The sequence below is a fragment of the Bombus affinis genome, chromosome 15 (genome assembly GCF_024516045.1).
Source record: "Bombus affinis isolate iyBomAffi1 chromosome 15, iyBomAffi1.2, whole genome shotgun sequence".
Taxonomy (NCBI): domain Eukaryota; kingdom Metazoa; phylum Arthropoda; class Insecta; order Hymenoptera; family Apidae; genus Bombus; species Bombus affinis.
Genome location: NC_066358.1, coordinates 7,104,269 through 7,123,185, shown reverse-complemented (window position 1 = coordinate 7,123,185; position 18,917 = coordinate 7,104,269). Strand labels below are relative to the sequence as shown.

The 18,917-nt window shown below is 40.9% G+C and overlaps 1 protein-coding gene across 3 annotated transcripts in view; it reads left to right on the top strand.

Annotated features, from left to right (window-relative positions):
* Positions 1–18,917, top strand: part of LOC126924840 (optomotor-blind protein) — a 165,527-nt gene that overhangs the window by 132,126 nt on the left and 14,484 nt on the right. The gene's annotated exons all lie outside the window — the stretch shown is intronic.

Genomic DNA, 18,917 nt, shown 5'->3' with positions numbered 1-18,917 from the left:
ATAGTTTTGGATACGAATGTTACTGTATAAATTACTGTGGACTATTATTATTCACAAATTTGTGTTTAGAATTCTTTCAGCTATTTTGGAGGTTTTAGTTGCTGTGAACAATTATTCTTGGATTTGTGTTTAGGATTTTTTGGGCTGCATGGTTTCATATGTGAAATATTATTATGTCTGTTAATGTGGACTATTATTCTTGCATTTATATTTGGAAGTTTTGTGAATTTCAATAGTTTTAGATACGAATGTTACTGTATAAATTACTGTGGACTATTATTATTCACAAATTTGTGTTTAGAATTCTTTCAGCTATTTTGGAGGTTTTAGTTGCTGTGGACAATTATTCTTGGATTTGTGTTTAGGATTTCTTTGGGCTGCATGGTTTCATACATGAAATATTATTATGTCTGTAATGTGGACTATTACCCTTGCATTTATATTTGGAACTTTTCTGAATTTCAATAGTTTTAGATACAAATGTTACTGTATAAATTATTGTGGACTATTATTATTCACAAATTTGTGTTTAGAATTCTTTTAGCTATTTTGGAGGTTTTAGTTGCTGTGGACAATTATTCTTGGATTTGTGTTTAGGATTTTTTGGGCTGCATGGTTTCATATATGAAATATTATCATGTCTGTTAATGTGGATTATTATTCGTGAATTTTTCTTCAGAATCTTTTTAAATCAGATTTACTCGTGAAATATTATTATTGTACATTGTATTAAATCGATTTGATTGATTATAGTATTGGGAATTTTTTCGCGGTTTATTTTAGACGTGAAATGTTATAATAATCGATGGCTCTTCACTATCGTTCCTGTATTTGTATTTCAGATAACTTTATAGAATTGTTGAGAAATTTTAGTAAATGACATTTTCACGATGGATAGATAATTTATCGAGGATCATAGGCTTTTTATATTCGAATGGCGATCATCTGATTGAAAATGTGTTTCATTCAGCATTTTCTGAAAATTTCCAATCGAAATGTTCGCCGAAATCTACGATTCTCAAACGAGATCTCTCTCTTTCTTCTGGTTCTTTGGCGACAAGTTGCACGAATAAAACTAGATCGCCTAGCTTCCCACGGAAAAAACGGGTCGACACGTCAATTACCAGCATCGACGGCCACGCATCGTTGCGTCGAGTTATTGAGACAGATTGCGATAGAGAGGCCCAGTCCCGAGGTTATCCGTACGTCTCTCGGGGTCACGGATATTCTCGTGATAAATTCCGATCCACGAAATCTGACGGTTCCAAGTCGTAAAATGAAACGAGAAACGGAAAACCTACACACGTACCAACAAACAAATATACACACAGTATAATTCTCAAGCGATCACGACGTTTAACGCACACGTCGATTCTCTGTATACATTCCTGTTCAAAAGTTTCTGACATATTAGAATTTCATTGCAATAAATCGCAGTAAATTTTACTCGAATTGGCGCGTATTTTTGGAAAATACGTGAAATGTAAATGGTTTCTTGCTTCGACGTTTGATAAAACGAAAAATGTCGATTCTCCCTGTGTTCTTCGTTCGCAACGTTCATAAAATGACAAATTTCTCCGGGTCTTTCTCTTTTTTCAGTTTCCTCGTTTGCTGTCGAGGATGCGTCAAAAAAAAAGAAGCAATTTTTAATTGCAGATATCTACAGTCACAAAATTAACAATTAACAGGAACAGACGAGTCTCGGTTAGATGGATTTTGCAAGTGTACATACAACGTAATCGACCGATGACCAAGATAAAATGACTCGTAAAAAGAGACGAGAGATTTTTAGATGGATTTAAAAATTTGTTGATCGCAGAATTTATAAATATTTTATTACATCCAAAAGTAGAGTAATGTCGCGAAAAATATTGAAAGCCTCGAGGCTATAATTGGCAGAAGAAAGTCCTTTCCTTGTAGTCAATTGTATTTTATTTAAAGACAAAACATACGAAACGTAATATTCTCATACGTTGGAAAAGGGTAGGAAAAAGCTTGTGCTTGTTGAAAAAAGCAAATCTCCAAACTTTTAAACGAAAGTGTATGTATTAGCTCCTCCTATCTTCTTTACGAGCCCATATTTACGACATTATTTTCACAGGGTCCTTGTGAAAAGGCATCGTCGTTCAAAAGAAACGCCTTGTATCCTTCCTTTCATCATCTGCTGTCAACGCTTTAATTGTTAACGAGCCTCTGTGTTTCTTTTTTCTGATTTTTTCTTTATTAGAGGTTAGCTCGTTTTCTTCTTTTTTTTTTTTTTTTTTTTGATCTTGTCAATGTGTAGCATGTCACGCGGTGTCGCCTTTGATTTCGATCGCAGTTAAATCGTTGAGAAAGTGAGGACAGTTTCTACGGTTAAACGACCATTTTTTTTCTTCCTTCAGCTGTGACTTGTTCGAATGGAAATTTGTAGCTTAGGTCTAGGGACGGTTAATCGTTAGTTTTATCGTGTCTCGTTAATTGTCGCTTCTTTAACGTCGCCGCTATTTTATTTTTATTACTTAACTTTATTGCCATAGGGAAGGATAAACTGCTTTTTGCTTGATGGATGTTAAGTAAAATATGGCGGAAGAATTGGGATGTTTTTAGATCGCCGCTGATCGACGTGCTCGCCACTTCTTAATGAATTTATTATACGTCGTCTGGATCGACTTTAATTTCACGATTATTCGAAGGGAAAGTAAAATAGCGATCCTCGCGTAGTTCTCGGACAGATTTCGTTCCTTTTATATCAGCGTGGCTGGCTGGCTGACATTTTCGATCTGTATTTTTAGCATTTCGTTTAATCGACCACATTAAGAAACACGTATTTCGCGATTAACGGCGTTTCTTATCTGTACAACCAAAGTGGAATCCATTCTCAAATTTTATGATACTCAAAAGCGATATCCTATTATTCAACTAAATCGATTCTACCAAATTAATCAGAAAACTTCATCCTTTCTCGTTTCTTTCATAAGGAAAAAGATCGATTTGAAACATTTACGATTGCTTTTTGTCCACCTGGTCAATCGTTTGTCCGTTGTAATTATATTTTTTTCTTTTTTTCTTTTTATTTTCATTTTTAAGATATTCTGTCCTTAGTAGTCTGCACGCTTCGCAGTGAAATTTTGTAGCATCCTCTTTTAACGAGAATGGCCTTAGAACGTACGAAAAGTTTTTTTTATGGATGACTATACGCTTTAACTACCTACAATTAGTAGATAAGTATACTAATTCGTAAGTAGAGATATAAAATAGAGTTGAAAGGTGGCGATAGATCCGAATTCACCTGATAACTCGATTAATCCTAATAAAGATCGGCCAACGTTCTAAACGTATATTGGAATAATCCTAATAAATAGAATCTAGAAAATGATAAACATTTAAACCTGTTAGACACTGAAGACGACGATAAATATCACCTCAATTTGCCATTCTTTCTTGAAACGCTGATTAAGTGGCCACCGTTGACCTCGATAACTCAGTTTTTTAGAACGTTTAAAATAAGATAATATTCAGCAGCGTGGCTGATTTAGATAATATCGGCAGAAAAGAAGTGCGCAAATACAACGTGATAGATACCTTGCAAAGATTAAATATTATGGCGTAGTATATTTCAAATTATCGCGGCCTGCCAGTGTGTGCCAAATACATCAAGTTGGCGTGCGAGTCAACGCGTTAAAGAACCGCCCTGATCGATCCAATGTTATTCAAACAAATTCCACGCACCGAACTCGCCCCATCCGGTCCTCCGCCACGAATTACACCCCCGACAACCCCCTCGGGATTCATTCTGCGCTAAGAATCCACGCTGGTCATCTTGGTTTCCGCCTAGCGCAAGAAAAACATCACCCAGAGGGGCTCGTTTGTATTCGAAAAAAGCAGCCTCCCGGGGGTGGTCAAAGACGAGGGTGGTCAAAGGGGGCGAGCCGAAAACGAAGGGGGTGGCGATGTATTCAGTTTCTTCTCCCTTGTTTGCTACATCTCCTCTCCTTCTTTCCTTCTGCTTTCCTTTTCCTTCTTCTTCCTTTTTTTCCTTTTTTTTTCTCTTCGTGGGTCACGATTGACCTCGTCACCCCACGTGAAAATCACAGGGCTGACGGTATCTCGAGCGGAAGCCAACAGGGGTGTGACAGCGGTGGTAAGTTAAAAAGTACAAGGAAGAAAGGTCCGATAATTGCTTTCAATCAGCACCATTGTTGGTCATCGTGATCTTCGATTCAGAAGGGGGTGGAAGGGGGTTGTTCGGTGTTTCGATGGGAAACTGTCCGGGAAATTGTTACGGGGATCGAGTACGGCTGTGCAACGTCCGGATATCGTCCGTAAAATATCTTCTTTTCTCTGTTTCCTGGGACAATCGGAACTGTAGATTGATTTTGAGGGGTGGAAGAGGGTGTTTAAAAGATAATCTTTTTTCTATTCATTTACTCCGCCGTTTTTTCATCACTCGAGGGATATTTGAGGAGATGATTTCTTATTTTTAAAGTTACAAGGTTCGTGGAATATTCTTTATTGGTTATAATAATCTTTATTATGTTTATCGAGATGTTCCTTCGACAGGTCCGATGTCTTGTACAATATTTTTGATGATACGCGTAATTTCTCGTGGTTACTTAAGACTGTCGATGTTGGAGTCTATTTTTTTCTTTTTTGTTAAATATGTGGAAACGTTTCTAATCTTTCGACCATTCTTCTTTCGATGCTTCGAGGAATATTCGATGACATAATTTCTCCTTGAAACTGTCTACTCTACGCGATATTTCTATTCTTCTCGATTTTTATCTTCGAGTACCTCGAATAATACTCAATAGAATATAATTTGTTGTTCCGAAGTTTGTCCACAGATGGAATATTTTTCTTAAACTAGCTACTTTTATTCCCTGTAATTTCCATCTTCCAAGGTCTCGATAAATTTGCTCGACGACGTAACCTTTTGTATTTGAATCTTCCAATTCGTGGAATATTTTTGCTAGACGTTTTACGCTAAGATTCCGCTATGCGTAATTAAACAGAGAGATATAAAAGAGAACATTGTAGACGGACGTTAATATTCCATAAAAAGTAACGAAGTCGTATCTCACCCTTTCAGCCTGCCAGCCTTTACAACGAGCATTTTTATACATATTTCATTATCGACGCATTTATCGTTTATTTTTCTTCCGTGGAGATTCATCGAATCTACGTCTCGAAAATTCATTTAAACGGCGTTGCAAAAAGGCGGCTGGTTATTTCCTCTCTCTCTCCCCCTTCCCTTGTAACGTGTTCACGATTTTACAATTTAAACGCAGAAAAACGAATGTCCCTCTGCTTCTCTCTTTCTGTTTTATTATTTTAACGAGAATAAAATTGCAAAAAAAGTAAACGACAGTTGCGTAACAAGCGGGTACGCGACTGTTTTATCTTGTTTGTCACCAGTTACGATAAAGAAGCGACTCCTTTTTGCGCGACATTCGCAGTTTTATAGCGTTATTTGCTTTGGTATCGGGCAAATTTGTAATTGATTAGCTAATGAGCAACAGCTTAACCATTTGTCGGGTACACAATACGAAGTGCACGGCGATAACACGATAACCAAGCCACTTTTTCTACCAAGTCTATCCGCTACTAATCGTTCGAAGAAAGACGATTGCGCTGTTCTGCAACGCATTTCGTTCATACGCAACTCAATTTTCCAATTAGGGCAACGTACTGGCCGTCGCAAACAGGATTTTAATCACCGGAATTCGTATTTCCTGCGCCGCACACGTGCACGTGCTCGAATTCAGCGAATTTTTTTATTCTCCGAGATTGATTTCGTCGAACCACGCGGCGCCTCATTTATATTTCCCGCGTTGCAATTACACGAATGTTTTTTTTCTTTCTTTCTTTCTTTTTTTTTTTTTTTTTTTTTTTTTTGAAATATCCATTTTTTTCAGGGAGTTTGTTATTTCAGAAATGTTAAATTCGTGGAGTTTCGCATTGGCAACTTTAATTTCCACGGATTGGAATTACGCGAGTTGCGCGATGGTTAATACAAATTTGCTGCGTTGCGGTTGTGCGAAAGTTATTTTTCAGAATCACATATTTATCTTTTAGAGAATTTTTATTTTAGGAGGCCTAAAATTCCTCGAGTTTCACGTTGCAAACAATTTGTAGGTATTCAACTTCGATACTCGCAATGGAGAATTTGAAATCTCGTGAATCGAAATCGCGTCAGTTCTGTGATTTTCAGTTTTCGATCTCGCAAGCCAAAGCGCGACGAATTCGAAATTTCGGAAAACGAGTAATCGCGACAGCTGTTTTATCTTTGCGAGTGTCTGACTTCCGAATGTTCGATCGTAAATTCGAAGATCGAAATCGCGTGGACCCCTCGTCTTTCGAATACTCCAGCTTGCACCGTTAAATATTTATCGAGTTACTTAGCGAGCAATTTAAAATTCGCGCACAAAGTTCGATTTGAAAGTTTCGAATGTTCTAACATCCAGCAATTCGCGCGCAAAGTTCGTTTTGAACATTTCGAACGTTCTAACATCCAGCAATTCGCGTGCAAAGTTCGATTTGAAAGTTTCGAACGTCCGAACATCTAGCAATTCGCGCGCAAAGTTCGATTTAAAAGTTTCGAACGTCCGAACATCTAGCAATTCGCGCGCAAAGTTCGATTTGAAAGTTTCAAACGTCCGAACATCTAGCAATTCGCGCGCAAAGTTCGATTTGAAAGTTTCAAACGTTCGAACATCCAGCAATTCGCGCGCAAAGTTCGATTTGAAAGTTTCGAACGTCCGAACATCCAGAAATTCGCGCACAAAGTTCGATTTGAAAGTTTCAAACGTTCGAACATCCAGCAATTCGCGCGCAAAGTTCGTTTTGAACATTTCGAACGTTCTAACATCCAGCAATTCGCGTGCAAAGTTCGATTTGAAAGTTTCGAACGTCCGAACATCCAGCAATTCGCGCACAAAGTTCGATTTGAAAGTTTCGAACGTCCGAACATCCAGCAATTCGCGCACAAAGTTCGTTTTGAACATTTCGAACGTCCGAACATCCAGCAATTCGCGCACAAAGTTCGTTTTGAACATTTCGAACGTTCTAACATCCAGCAATTCGTGCGCAAAGTTCGATTTGAAAGTTTCAAACGTTCGAACATCCAGCAATTCGCGCACAAAGTTCGATTTGAAAGTTTCGAACACTCGAACATCCAGCGATTCGAACGCTGACAAAAATTCGAAGCTTTGAACGTTCTAACATTCGCAAGCTCAAACATCTTCGATCTAAGCGATGATAAACGTTCTCCGATAGCGGAACCGTGGCAAGAATAAATCCATATCGTTCCGCGCGTCCACCGGCGCGTTGAAAGGCAGGAACATTCCGCGCTGAAGCATTCCGGCCGCGGAAAATATTCAGCGACAGAGAGAAGGAAAATTCCTGTCGGAACATCGGCGGCAATTTCACACTTACCCCCGCCACCACCGTGTCCCCGCGGCGTTTCCCATCTTTCATCGCGCGTTTCTACGCCCTCCGCCACCGTTCCAACCATCAAAGAATTTTTCTTCCCGTCTGCCACCCCCGCCAGAAGCGTCGGCTCTTTGTAAGCGGCCGGCTGATTTCCGTTTAACGTTCTCCACCGCTGGATTTTTTTTTCTCCTCCGCGCCCCATGGAAATCGTGCAAAGATCCAGAGCGGGCGGTTTTTCAAAAGACGCCGTGTCGCACGTTCCTTGATCGCTGTTTCTACCTTTTCCTTCGTCCGCCGGGTATTTAAACACTGGATTCCTCGAACATCGCGTTTTTTCTTCCACTTCTCCCCCGTTCCCTTATTTTCTCGATCGTCGTTTTCGTCGGGCCGATCTATACAGACGATCGGCGGGGAAAAAGGCTGAATTTTATTCAGCGTCAAACGGTGATTACGTTTCAGAAACGCTCTCTGTCTGTGCGCTAATTTTTCCAACTTCGTGTCTTTTCCATTTCCTTTGATGAGACGATCGGTAGAAACGAAAATGAAGAAGCGTCAGGCGTTAAAAGGTGATTACTTTTTACGCACACTTTTTAATCGTTCTTTGATATTTCTATCTTTTTAGTCTTTCGTTTTTCTTTCTAATGAAACGATCGATAGATACGATCGTTAAACGAAGAAACTATAGTGTTAAGCGTTAAGGAATGAATACCTTTTAGGTACTTTTCATCTCATTGTTTTTTCCTGATGGAACGATTAGTCGAAGAGAAGGTGAATCGTTAAATATTGAAAGGCGAATAATTTTCAAAGACACTTGTTAGTTTTTATTTTTTAGTTTGCACCTATGTAATGTTGTAATCGTGGATGAAAGAGATTGAAGATAATGTTAACAAGTTTGTTTCTCCCAAGTTCCTTTAAATCGGTTTTAACTTGTTGAAAAGAGACAAGAATCACCACCATCCTCATTATTATTAATTTCCTCAATCGATTCGCTAATCGACTTATTCAGCCATCTTGGCCCCTGTTGACCGGGTGCTGATCGAGCCGAGCAAACAACATTCGAAATCACTTCATCCTGCAATCTAAACTTACTTAAGGAGAACTTACTTATCCCGTAGCAATACTTCCATTCATTATAATTCGTAATTTATTAAAAATTCTCTAATTTAATTTCTATTACTTGGATAACAAAATTGCTACGTTAATTGCTACGTTAATACTTGACTATTCGATTAATATTTAATTACGAATCGCACGTTTTTCTCCTCTCACCCAATTACACGATTAATGTTGAATTACATTAAAATTACATTAAAATTAGATTAAAGTTGAATTATAGTTCATTTATTGCAAGGAGACGGTATGAAGAATCGTAGATTGCAAGTTTAAAGCATCAAAAATAATTGTATCTCTTAATTTTTCAATTTCTGAATCAGATCAGTGTAACTTCTCTACTGACTGGCTCCATTATGACGGTCCACGGTTCTAGTTTCGACACCGGAATTGCAGACAAATTCACGCGCACTTCAAAGCCTAAATGGGACCACTGTCCACGCTCAGATAAGAATTATCGGCCCAACGCGGTTCTTTGATCATCGAATGAAAGTAAATAGGTACTATCGTGGCCCGTTCACTCGACACTGGCTTTCATAATTTACGATTAACCGGGGCAACGATAGATTCCTCCTGAATAAGGAGCAAAGTCTCGAAGATATTCCATCGTCTTATCCAAAGATCGAACGAAACTGTTAAAATCTCCAATTAGTTACGAAATAACAGTCATTTCTTCGCTGCTGTCTTTCCAATTCCAAAAAAAAAAAAGAAAAAAGTTACAAAACGAAGTGTATCCTCTGAAACTTTTGCTTCACTTTTGTATAAATAGGAAACTTTTATTCTCTTGGAAACAGGAAAGAGTATCAGTGAAACAACAACATGTATTCTGCTTTGCCAGAAGACTTTCGACCAAGACAGGATCTTCTTTACGACCGTAAGAAAAAGTTCTTTCTTCTCAATCGTCACAGAGGGAAACACGTTTTTGCTTGAGCTTTGACAAAATATGATGCGCAAGATCTCAGACGAATTTCGCCAAAACCAAACATACACGTACACTTATAGCGTAGCAATATGTAGAGTTTTTGATTAATAACTTCTTAAGGTACAATTCTAAAATGCTCAAAGATTCGGCAGATGACCAACGATCATCAGAAACGGACAGACTTAATATTTCGGTGGACCAGCGACTTATCGAAGCGAGTATTCTCTCCGAGTAAAATTGTCTCTGTGTAACCAAATCCGACACCTCTAACCCTTCCGCTGCACCGCCCTCTGCTGCGTCATCCCTTAATTCCTTAATTCGTGGATCGTCCGATTTTCAAACCGCTTATTACCGAGCAACGGGCTGACCTGCCTAAGAAGATTAGAAAATCTCGAAAGCACCCTCTCTCACGATAAATCAGACGCGTTTATCGAGTTCAGCGTGGGGTTTTATCGCGTCGGATCGGGCAGAATCAGGCCGAAGGAAGGAAGCGAGGAAGGAAGAAAGGCGAGGAACATCGTTGGGAAGCGGTCGAGTCCCGTTCTTCGAGTGCATCGACTCGCGTTCCCATTGGTCGATGGCGAGGCTCACGTGCGAGTCGGCCATAATGCCGTGAACCGGATGATGGAAAAGCCACCCTCGATTCGGGCCAATTAGCTTCCGGCCGAGCAAAGTGCCGGAGAAAGCCCCCGAGGATCCATTTTTCTTTTCCCTCTTCGGATTCTTTGCAGCGCACGATCGTCAAGAGAGCAACCACGACGACGACGATATCGCGGAAGACGCGTAATTCGTTCGAGGAAGAGGTACGCCAACAGTCCCACGCGTCACTTCCCCGAACTTAGATCCGATCCGGGGATTAATTGGATTCCGGGGAAGCGAGCCGGTGTCGAAGTTCAGCCAGGCCGATTAACTCGCACAGTTTCTATTCAGATGGCCGCGTGGGACAGAATGGGCCAGTGATTTTCGCTTCACAGGCACTTTAGACTTTAGATCGGTCCTCTGAACTCCAGTTATTATTCTTCTTTCTCTGTTAAGGAGAAGGTTGGCTTGTTTAGAGCGTTACTTTGGGTTACTTAGTTTATTCAGCGACGACAGTGTGATTTTGAAAGGTTTGTTTAGGTGTATTGTCGAGGTGTTTGTCCTGCCAGGGGTTGTGTATTTTTCATTGGCAGAATATTAAGCATTTTAATTTAGGAGAATTTGATTGATTTGTCGTTGAGAGGGATTTTATCGTTCCAAACGAAGGAGATAGTTTTGTAATTCAACAAATGGTTGAATGGTTTTTTTTACATTCGATTAAAATAATTTGAATGTGTTTCGTCGTAAAACGCGACAGTAGACTTTGTTAAATATTTGCATAAATTGGTTGGCTTTAATCGTTGTATAAATTACATTTTGCCAGTTTTCCGGTATAGGATGATTGAGATTACTCGACACCTGAACTTCTTTAAACAGCGTTCTATTAACGAAATCAATCTCAATTACATATAAAGACGAAACAAAGTCAAAAAACCCTATCATCGACCTTAAACAAAAATCCCATCAGTCTTCAAACCTTCAAACATCCACAACGATCATCCCAAAGCCAGTTCTGAAAACTCAGAAACCGAAGGAAAAGAAAAGGATATTACGTGGTCAAGACGCAACCCCTAACAACGACCATAAAAAAACTTTCACCCTCAGACCCGCCGACACTTCCAACAAGCGCAGACAACGTCCCAAAAACACAGTGCACGAACCAGAAAGAGGAAAAGTAAAAATAAAAAGATGAAAGAAAGTGGAGAAGCAACCCCTAACAGGGATCTTGGAAAGAAGTTGAGACAGGGTGAAAGTGTATGGTAGAGGGGTTTCCTGGTGGTTTGCGGAGATCAGAGGTGGGCTAGTCGTAATCGAGTCCAGAACACGTCCCCCTAATGCTGGTCCTCCGCCCAGGGGTAGAAAAATCCACCCCTTTTTCAGCCGGTCGATACTAGGACGACCACCTCCTTCCTTCTCCTCTTCCGCGTTCCATCCCCCTTGGCCGCACCGCCTCGCCTTTTCTTTCTCGCACCCCCGACACACGGAGGACCCTCTACGCGCCTTGCCTTCGCTCCTCTGCCGCTTCCTGCCGAGGTGGCGCCACAGTTCTCGCCACCCTTTCGTCCACCACCCCTTCTTCTTTCTCTTCCACCCCTTCGCCACGACGCGTGCGGCTTAACGTCTTTTCTACCCCCTTAGGTTCTTCCCATGGACTTATTTTTTCTTTCTTCCGACTTCTTCCTCTTTCCTTTTTCTTTCTTCTCTTTCTGTGCTTTCTCTTGCGCGCGCCAAGGACGCGAGCTGTTTCTTCGACCTACCTTTTTAGTTATAGCGATTAGCCAGAAGTAGACAGAGAAGGAGAGGAACGGGTTAATTGCAGATGTTTCGGACATGTTGGTTGTTTGAGACACGTTGCACGACAGGTTCGGAGTGAGATGGGCTCTCAAGGCTTTGCGACAGTTGCCAGTGCCTGGGTTTGACGATTAGGCGCTGTTTAGGGACATTGGGTAATACGAGTTGCAACGAGTAGATGCTGAGGATTTCTGTGGAACAATCTGTGAAATGATGTTACGAATTTCTTATAAAGTAACCTTCTGCTTTTACGTAATAGCGTGATAATGATAGTTTTAAAATGAATGATAATAGATAAATAATGGTTTCAGGTAATGTTTCAGCTAAGGAATAAGTTTCTAGCTTCCCATAAAGTAACCTTCTATTTTCACTGAGCCACGTTATAGTAAACACTAAAATTAGCATAGAAAGCTTGCCATGTGGAATTATTCGAAGCTTAGAATAATACAGAAGAATAGTATTAGATTGTCCCAAAAGTTTCTTTCGTCTTATAAAGAAATAACAGACGCACAGCATTTTTTGTTTTATATTATTTTATCGAATTACGTCTGATCCATCTTGCAGCAATAGAACAAATTATATTATTTTATGGAATTATCACTGACGTATCAGTATTGGTAACTTTGTACCAGATACTTTTCACCGTGTTAACGCTAACTATCCATTTCGGGATATCGTATGGCGTCTATTCGCAGCTCTTGTGAAATAAAAGCCCATTTTCTGAAATTACCATAAAATTGAAATGATATTTAAACTTTCCTTCGTCGGCCACTTCGCAGAACTGGCAGCTGAACCTAAAAAATTCCTCGGGACACGATAACACGCTTCTAAAACCGAAAATGCCAGAGATCCGGGGAAACAACGAAATCCTGAAGCCGAGAGCGGAGCAACGGCAAGTCGTCAGAAGCGTCGCCGAGTCCGAGTTCAGTGGGAGAAAGGCGGTCGTTGGGAAAACCGAGAGAGGAAAAAAGGCGAAGGAAGCTCTCTCCGGTCGTTTCAGAGGCTGTGTGCACCGCAAACTAACTGCGCACAGTTGCCTTATGTACGGAGTCTAAGTAATCCTCGAACCATCAGCTAACTTCTTAACCCTCAAAGTGAAAAGGGCCGCCTCGAGCCGCGGCGAGAAAGAAACAGAAAGGAAGAGAGTGGGAGAAAGAGGGTTGCAGGGCACCTCTTTGTCTCCACGTTTGTCCGCTTCTCTCGCCGCGCGACTTTCCGCGCGGAAAGAAGCCGTCGATGATGTGCAGCCTTCGCCGGCAAACCCTTTCGGCGTTCAGAGAGACTTGTTTGCCCTTCTGTAAGATCGGTTGACCAAACAACGCGGCCAGGACCTCGCTGACTACGCGTGTCCGCTGTGGAATTCCTCTTATAGAATCTGTACTCTCTCTTTGTTGGCTTAGGAAGTTGAGTAGGAAGCTGGAACGTCTTACTCCATTTGGAATATAGGGGATTAGCGGGGATCGAGTGTTTGATATTGGTGGATGTTGCTTGACTTCGAGTGGAGATCATCGTGTACCTACGGAAGACGAGTATAGTGTTTTTGATTTACTGTTTCGGCGAAGAACCATCTCGCGTGAATTATTTTGGCTTTCGCCGACGTTCGAACAAACATTAACATTTCGAGAGAACGATCGAGCTCTATGGTTTCTTCGAGACTTCTGATCCTCCGAATGATCAGAATACCACGCAACAAAAAATAAGAATTTGATGTTGAATTCGAGAGGCAAGATCTATTTTCTTCACGGATGTCCATCGATCCAAAGGTGTTGTATTATACGCCTACGACTATCGTAGTGTATAACGACGAAAGATTTCTTCGCGTTACCTTGTGCCTTACTAGAATTCCGTACACTTATGCATCTTTGCATTTTCCTTGAAATTTGAAGTACGTAAAAATCCGCGCTCTGATAATATCGAAGGAGCTGGTCTATAAACGCACGGCGACTCGCCATCTCAGATTGCGTCTCCGAAATCCGCCACCCATAACCCTCGATCCTTTAACTTTACAACGTGGAGCTGAAAGCAAAAGAGGCAAGCGATCAACCAGGGAAATAATCAGCAGCGAGCTTAAAGTGCTAGCAGTGGTCGTGTTGTCGGGGCAAAGTCGTTGGAAGCGGAGAACGACGCGCGTTCGAGCGGCGGCTGATCGGCAGGAAACGAGGTGGAAGCGTGTGCAGGTTCGTGATTCGAAGTAGGTGGGCCCCAGGTAGCCAGGACAGATAACACCCGGAGATTACCGCGGACAGAGTCATTAGCAGCGTCGGCTTCTGTGTCGGCCAGGATATTCTCTCACTTTCCTCGGCCTCCCCCTTTCCTGCCTCCGGTGTCCGCCTCTCCCACCCCTTTTATCTGGCCGGTCAATTCACGCGGCACGATACGTATGTAAGTCGCCGGAGTCGTCTCCATGACCAGCCTCCTCTCCTCGTACCTTGGCTTCGCTGCTTTCCAGTTGCTTTACGCTCACGCTACTACCTTCTACGATACGTCTTGGTATATTTGTACGATTAAATTATCGTTGACTGGAAATTTGAAATCATAGAAATACGCGAAGTGCGTATAAAAAGAACGTGTAAGATATCCAAAGTATGATAATACTCGCTGTAATAGTTAGAGAGTGGAACAAATATTCGCTTACTTTCCATCTCTTTACTCGTATTCCTAAACGTTCGAATTTCCGTTTACATTCACAGTCTCTGTATAATCACTCTGTCTTGGATTTCTATGTATTTACAGCGGAGTGCGTATCTAAAACGTTCTAAGCACTCGTTGTGGCTGACTGTTCACTGACTGGTCGTTTTTTGATATTTCCTGGCACCTATATACGACAGTTTTGTTTCTCGCGTTCTGAGAGATCGACGATGTCCAGTACGCGTGGATCGTAGTTGGTTATTCGAGGACTGGAAATGTAGGTGGACGATTGTTTCGTAGGTTTGGAACGGACGATGACGCTGTAAGGTTACTTTCGAACTGACTTTACGACGTTTTAGGTGTTAACGTGGCTGAATAATTTCGTTGAAAGATTATGTCGTCCTGCTACAGTGTAACAAACGAAGCTCTGGTACTCGACATAGAATTATAACAAGATACAACGAATATTTACTATCAAAGTTGACTTCAACAATTTCCTGACTTCCATTTCGAAATCGTCGCAATTAAACCTGCCCATGTTCGTTCAATTTATCCTCAAACAAGCCATCGATTTCATCGATTCGATGATAAAGGACACCGTATAAAGAAACGATCCCACTTCAACGTCTCAAAGAATCTTCTGCAGAGAATCAGAGCCGAATACTTTGGAAAAGAAAAGCGGGAAGCTCAGGTACACGATTAGACCGAGGAGAAGTACTAATTGCAGCGATCTACGTTCGCACATATTTTCCACGGCGCCGGAGGCGTGTCGAGGCCGAAGGTCCAGCAGAGGGAACGAAGATAGCAGAAACGCCAACTTCTGCCAACTGGCAGCTTCGAACGAAACCGAGTCGAGGCGGATCGTAAATAAAAGAGCAAGAAGACTCGCTGGTATTCGGCTTTGATAGGCTAATGACAAACGCCTAGATTGGCCGGCTTATCAGTCGAGCAGCGCTAATTATTTCCCCTTTGTGCGGAGCCGCGCGTAATGGCGGCCGCCGCGGGCTAGCCAGCTTCTCTCTTTCGCGTGATCGCGATTTCCACGTTGGACGCGCGCCGTTTTATTTATTGCCGGGTCCGTCGCAGCTATTCCCTTTCTCTTCTTCATCCTTCGCTATCCACAGTTCCATTGGACACCGTTTCTCTCTTTGCCGGGCCGTTATCGCGCGGACCTTTGCCCTTCATCCTCCCCTTTCGTTTCTAACCAACGTTCGTTTTCGAGGACTTTGGTTTCTCAGAGCGGATGACGTGGGCGCGGACAAGAAACGTCGCGCGATGTCCTTTGCCTGACAAGATGGATGAGTTTTTGTTGGTTCGTTTCATCGTTCGTTGTCGGCTAGACAAGCTTTCTGGCCTGAAGCTTGGAGGTGGTTGGATGCTGGTTACGAATGGAATTTCTATGCGTTTATGGGAAATACGATGGTATAGAATATGCAGAATACACGTGATGAGGAAGCACGTGCAGAAAAAGCATAACATTCGTTTTAATTAGACTGCCGCTTTTTATGCAAATTCCGAATTTTGAGATAATTTCATCTGTATATGGTAAATCTCCCGTATACGTGAATTACTATATTGTAATTATAGTGTATGATTTCGAATGATTACAGAAGTTTCTTTTTCTCAAATTTCCTGATTTTTAATCGCAGCTTGAATATTATAAAAATATCGCGAAACCGTGTTTAGATAGAAAAAATACGTATGGTGTGTTAACGCCATTGAATTATAATGGCTCGATGAGAAACCTTCTTATCTTCTAACTTGAAGCTTCGAATCCAATCGATGACGTCGATTAACCAGTATCTCGCGAGACTTGTATAATTGGATTTATGTAATTCTTACATCCACACGATCAGATATAACGTCTAATAGCGAATTTGATTCAAAGGGACGATAAAAGAGACCGATGCTTAAGTTTCCTCTTAGGATTACCATAATTTCTCCCGATCCTACATTTTGTCACAGACACGCCTTCGTCGTTCGATCCTTTTTAGAGATCGAATCTAATAAATCTGAATATTTATTTCATCAATAAAAAAGAAAAGAAAAAGAGACAAGGATTTAAAGAACACAAAAGTCCAATATACGTAACATAACAAAAATGGTTTTCCATTAAATGGTATAATTTCTTCCACTCCAGCATTTTGTAATAGACAGACAGTATATCCTCGTTCTTTGTATAAATATTTGTCCATAGACAGTGCTGAATATTTATCGGTAAAGAGCGATGGGATTGAAAAACACAAAAGTTTAATACAAATAACGAAAAATGGCGTTCCATTGAAAGTTCGTTCGTCAGAAGCGGAGGATCGTTCGCCACGGCCGTCTTCTTATAAAATAGTAACCGGCCTGCTGTTCTCCATTACGAAAATTCCGCGGCGTAATTACCGCGACTCCAGGATGGAACGTAGATTTATCGAGACGCCAACGAAGCTGCGTCCATTCCACGATGGAATGTCCTGTGCAATCTTGTTAGCTGCTACCGCGCCATTTGCATCGTCGGCGCGCGTGCAACCAGACGCGACTAAAAGCGAACCGATCGTTTTATTTTGCCACGAATCGCTCTTAAAGCGTTCGCCATTAAAAACTGAGATTGCGCCGGCGTTTCTTTCAAAAAGCAGCCTCGCGGAGCTTCTTATTCTCGCGTGTCCTCTGGATCCTACAGTTCTCCGTGATCCTTCAGATTTCTCCGCTATCTCCAATTAGACTGCCGATTTTTTCCAACTTCGTGATTTTTCAGAATATAATTGGACAGATGGAAAAAGAAAAGAACATTTTTTCGCTTATCGAATATTATCATAGAAAACCTTGTACTTTGTACATACTCTGTGTATCTTTTCATGTTACGTGCATCCTGTGCAATTTTGCATTTTCAGATTTCGCCGTCTATTTACGAAATTTAGGGAAACTTGGAAAATAACTGAGGTGTTCCAAAAGGAAAGGACGCGGACGCCAATTTTTGTTCTTTTTTTAGAAAACCAGCAGAGGTACTTTAGCATTCTTGGTTCTTGTCCAACAGATTTTAATTGGTTCGAAAATATTCATTATATTACATGTATGCTGTATATATATACTACGAGTGCTATATTGCTGAAGGATTATATTCAATTAAATCACGGAGTTGTGTACTTCGTAAATAAATATAGCGAAGAATATTGACAAAAATTATTATCGCTTTTATACGAGCTTTTACGTTTCTTATATTCTCTTTCCTTTTTTTCTTGGTTTCAAATCAGATCCAAGAGGAATAAAGGATTGTTGCGTAACGTGATTTTTAAAGTAGCGAGGAAATTGGAGGCTAACGATGGTAAGATTGAGGGTAAAATTGAGAAATCGAGATGATACGATTGGCATAAGGTATAAAAACGATAGTCGTCATCGTCGTGGCGGAGACATTGGTTTTACAAATGAAAGAAAGACGAGCTTTAGAACGAGTTTATACGAGTCGATCAGCGGTGCATGATGCAACTTGAGCAACGATTATGCCGCTTTGCGAAATAATCTTCTCAATCTGTAAACCGCGCTTTCGGAATGCCACGAGCATGATAAACTCCGACTAGAATTCGTGTCTCTTCTGTCCTGCTTTTCCTCTTTCTCGTGGTTTCTCCCTTCTGCTGGGATATCTGGCTTGTTTGTAGCAGCCCATCGCGTATAATATATTAGCGAACAAAACGTCGTTTCACGTAACTGGAAAGTTTGATTCGTATAGAAATCGACGGTACTTCGATGCAAGTAAATTTTCGAATCGTGTTCGACTAGTATATTCGTGTTGGGCTGATGTTAGAGCAAGTTGAAAGCGAAATCGACCGACACTGGCTGTAAATTTCCGAAGAAGGTAAAGACAAAGGTGGGAAAAAATTGAATTTTATTTCATTTGAAAATTCCTCTATTAATATTGAGAATATGTCTATGAAAAAACATTTAGATCGCGTGCAAATTCATTAATCAAATCCAGTAAATCAATCATTTATAATCATCTTACAAAATAAAATTCATCTACTGCAAGATTCAATCAACGAGACATTATTTTGTCTAAAAGAAATCGTCCAGTCATTCTCAATTAGTATGGAAAGCGCGTAAGCTTCCAAGGCAAATTTCGAGAAATTAAATCTTCACGTTTCGCCTTTTACTAAATGATATTCGTTGTATTCCACGTCTAGTGAGAATTTCCATGACCAAAAGTCGCATATCTAGAAATTATTAAATTCCCTAGTTAGACTTCTCCGTATTCTGTATCTAGTAAAAAATTCCATCACCAGTAAATGACCATCTCGAAAGAAAAAAACTGTCCAGTAATCTCGATAAATTATCAGACGCTGGTATCATAAATTCCCAAATAAAAATATTTTCTAACCCAAATTTCTAATCCACGATCCAGATCCGCCATTAAGGTATTCCCAACAGTGTTGCCAACCTACACAGATAACCTGTACGCGGAGGCGGTTTTGCTCGTGGCAGCCAGTCGATTTCCTGA